The sequence below is a fragment of the Macrotis lagotis genome, chromosome 3, assembly GCF_037893015.1.
Source record: "Macrotis lagotis isolate mMagLag1 chromosome 3, bilby.v1.9.chrom.fasta, whole genome shotgun sequence".
NCBI classification, from domain to species: domain Eukaryota; kingdom Metazoa; phylum Chordata; class Mammalia; order Peramelemorphia; family Peramelidae; genus Macrotis; species Macrotis lagotis.
In genome coordinates this window covers 285,236,892-285,241,460 of record NC_133660.1, presented here as the reverse complement: position 1 = coordinate 285,241,460, position 4,569 = coordinate 285,236,892, and positions in this window count along the sequence as shown.

Sequence of the window (4,569 nt, the reverse complement as noted above, 5' to 3'; positions counted from 1 at the left end):
TTCCCCCCATTCTTGCTTCCCTCCCTCCATCGCCCACAGAAGGCATTCTGTTAGTCCTTACATTGTTTCCATGGTATACATTGATCTCAGTTGAATGTGATGAGAGAGAAATCATATCCTTAAGGAAGAAAAATAAAGTATGAGATAGAAAAATTACATAATAAGATAACTTTTTTTTCTAATTTGAAGGTAATAGTCTTTGGTCTTTGTTCAAACTCCACAGTTCTTTCTCTGGATACAGACAGTATTCTCCATTGCAGACAGCCCCAAATTGTCCCTGGTTGTTGCACTGATGAATGAGCAAGTCCATCAAAGTTGATCATCGCCCCCCATGTTGCTGTTAGGGTGTAAAATGTTCTTTCTGGTTCTGCTCATCTCACTCAGCATCAGTTCATGCAAATCCTTCCAGGCTTCCTTGAATTCCCTTCCCTCCTGGTTTCTAATAGTGTTCTATGACATACATATACTACAGTTTGTTAAGCCATTCCCCAATTGATGAACATTCCCTCAGTTTCCATTTCTTTGCCACCACAAACAGGGCTGCTATAAATATTTTTGTTCAAGTGATGTTTTTACTCTTTTTCATCATCTCTTCAAGGTATAGACCCAGTAGTGGTATTGCTGGATCAAAGGGTATGCTCATTTTTGTTGCCCTTTGGGCAACAAATTGTTCTCCAGAAAAGTTGGATGAGTTCACAGCTCCACCAACAATACATTAGTGTGTAAAGACAATTTTTAAAAATTGAAAATAGTAAACTTTGGTTTGCATTCAGACTCCAGAGTTTTTCCTCTGGATGTAGATGGCCTTTTATATCACAAATCTTTTAGAATTGTCTGATTATTGTATTGATGAAATGAACAAGTCCCTCATAGTTGATCATCACCCAGTGTTGCTGTTAGTTTTTATAATATTCTGGTTCAGTCAGCTTCAGACTTTTCTGAAGTCCCATCCCTCATGATTTCTTGTAGAATATTAGTACTTGATAGTATTCATATATCACAATTTGTTCAGACTTTCCCCAATTGATGGGCATCCCCTCAATTTGCAGTTCTTTGCCACTACAAAATAGCTGCTTTGAATATTTTTGTACATGTGGATTTTTTATCCTTTTTTGGGATTTCTTTGGGATATAGTATTACTATGGTATTGGTGGATCAAAGTTTTATTACTCTTTGGGCTAATTAGATTGTAAAAACAATTTTTAATACTTTAAATTTTGCGTTCCAAATTGTCTCTCCCTCTCATGTCTCCTCCTCTTTCTCTCTTTCTAGAAGGCAAACTGATAAAGATTATACATATGCCATCATAATGCATATACTTTTAAAGTTAATTATATTTTTATGATCTTATCTATTCCTTATTCTCTCCTAATCATTTAAGAAAGGCATCTCCCTCTGGGTTCTTGCTTTTTTTGTGTAGGTGATGTGATTGTTATATGTATGACAATATTCATTTGGAGCCTATTGGTATATGGACCAAGATATTTATTGGCTGAAATCTAGTTTCTGACAAACTGATTTACCAGTCTTCCACTACCATCCCCATCCCTACACCTCACCAATTTTTGCTGAATAGGAGAGGCAGTTTCTGTTTTTGAGTTTATCAAACATGAAGCTACAAAGCTCTGTTGCTTTTGGGCCTTACTTTGCAAATATTTTCCTGGTCCAATGATTACCATTACCAAATAATTTGTTAAATGCTATTCTACAATGTCCTTAGATTTTGCATCACCTTTGTTTCACAGTTCCTACTTCTCCTACTCCCATTAAGGGAACCATTAATTTTTTTTCAAAAAAGACAAAAGTTCAAAATATCTGTCAGCACATTACAACCCTATATCCATAGTTCCCCTTTTGCAGAGAGAGGAGAGAGATACATTTTCTCAACTCTTCTCCACACTCTATCTTGATCATTATTATTGCACAGAATTGAGATTCTTAATTTAAAAAAAAAACTTTAACCAATACCAAACATTTTTAAGGCTTACTGCTAACTATAATGCAGTTTGAGGCATCCTTTGTATTATTTTTCATTATTCTCTGCACCTTCTTAACCTTCTGTTGTTCTTAGTAAATACCATTACTTTGTTCTTTGCAATAACTCTTTGGTGGTTAAGTGGGGATAATGAAGTATATTTTGGGGGGGACTTGGGAATACAAGGGATTGATTTCCAATTAATTCCTTTTTGGAAGCCCTGTACATTTTGGGCATTGAGTTTGTCCAGTTGCTTCTTGAGCTTACCTTCTTGTCCTAGCATAAAGTGAGTCAAAACCACATTTGGATGACCCTGCATATTGCATAGATCCATTAGAGAAATGCTTTCATTTCTGTGTGTGTCAAGAATGCACCTCGATATGAGTTACCCCTATGCATTTTCATGATCTATTTGATAAATATAAAGGTTGATCTACGGTGGTAGGGACCCTTTGAGAAATTTTCATGTAGGGTAGCCAATTTCTCACCTGATCCTGAGTAGGTGATCTCTTATCTCCACTGATAGCCCCATTATGTGTCTTGGAATTTGTCTAGGACTATGCTTGAACTCTTAACTAGAGAAATCTGGATTTTTTTCTTTTATCTTTTGCTATTACTAGCTATCTTAAGTTTGTCTTTTCTAGTTGCTTTGGGTTCAGATAAGGCTTTATAATCAGCAGGTAGTCTAAGAGAACTTTGTAAAATGTTTGCTTGTTGAACTTTCTATTTTTTTAAATCTAAAACTAAGTAGACTTTGCCTGTTCTCTCTGAATGACATCCAGGAGGCCATTTATTCAGAATTATGTTGATATAAAAAGTGAAAAACTAAAAATCACTCTTCTATATGGATTGTGCTGACACTTTTTAGTCAAGGTCTTGGGAAGATGCTCTCCACAAGACAATGTAAGAATCTCTCCAAGTTCCCAGAAAACTACCCACGATTGGATGAACTAATGTGCCCAAAGCACCCTAATTGAATTGTTGAATGTTTGACTAGGAAAGAAGAATGCAATGGGGTTGATCAAGGAACCCTTGACTGACTTATGGGTTCAACCATTTCACTTAATGAGTTGACTTTGTAGATTGAAGTCTGTCCCTTGGAGTTAGATCTGGATGCTGTGCATAGGGTGTGATATTCTCTGCTAGTCCTCTGGTCCTCATGGACTAGGGCCATGCTGAAGATTGGAGAGTCAGGAGCAAAGAGCTCTTCCCCCCTGTATTATTCCACAAAAAGATTCTAGACTTTCTTTACTACCATTGTAATCTCTTAAATCTTTCTCTCCTTTGAGAACCTTCCCCCTTCCCCTCCCTCCAGGTACAGGCCCTCACCACCTCTTACTTGGACTACTGAAACAACTGCTGATGGCTCAGCCTACTTCAAGTCACTCTCCACACCAGTCCATATTCTATTCAGGGACTAAAGTGATTTTCCTAAAACCTAGGTCTGTTGTCATTCTCCCCCATACACATACACAAATTCCAGTGACTCCCTATTACCTCCAAGATCAAGTAGCTACCTTTGGGGGGAAACCCTTAGATAGGAACCATATTTAAGCATCATTGTCAAGATTTTCCTATAAGGTATAGGTGGAGGCAGTTCTCAAAACAGACCCTGGCCATCTTTGAATTCAGCCCAACTCTTTCCCCCTTCTTCCCTCCACCCCCCAGAAGAAAGCCTCCTGGATCAGGGGAGCACAGTCTGCTTCAATGTGGTTCCCTGAGCCTTGGGGACCCACCCAAAATGTAAAGACTCTTTAAGACTGCACAACCAACATTCTCCATACACTTTCTGTCAGCATAGGTATTGTGCCAATCATCAGAGGGACTCAGGTTTTCGAGGTCCAGATGGGTCTCTTATCAGGGTTTATCTCCTTCAGCCCCAGGCTGGACTTTTATCACACTAACCCTGGAGCCTGGAAATATTCACTCTTAGAATTGCCAATCTGTGACCCAGAAGGAGATCGACAAGGAGGTTTGGAAATAGTTCCTCTTGGGTCCCCTGTGCAGGCACAGGTGGCTTTGGTTGGTATCTCTTCTCCAAGTAACAATTTTCTACTGAGAAAAGGGGAGAAGGAAAACTATCCTCCTCTAAGAACTGTGCACTTTGGCATGGAAATCTGAGAGAGGAAGTTCAGGCCAAGGAAAGGGTAAGTGGTGTCCCAGCTTACTCTCAGAAACTGTCAACGGTCTGACAGCCCTGATAGAGCTCTTCCTGGGGGACTGAATGTAGGAAGCTGCCTTCCTAACAAAGACCCACACCCTGTCATCTCATTAGGTTGAGTGAGGGGGACTTATCTAAGAATAATAATAAAAACAGTTGATGCTTCTCTGATTGTAAGGTTTGTAAAAGTTTTACCAATATGACCTCATTGGATCCTTACAACACCTTGGACAAACCATCCATTTTACAGAGAAGGAAACAGAGAGGAAATGTCTTGCCTAGAGTCACACAGCAAGTATGTTTCTGAGGTTAGATTTGAATTTAGAGCTTCCTGACTCCAGGTCCAGAACTCTATTCACTATGGCACCTAACAGATTAATTAGGGTAGTTCCCCCAAGTCAGCACCCCCCATTATACTATTTTATTTATCAAT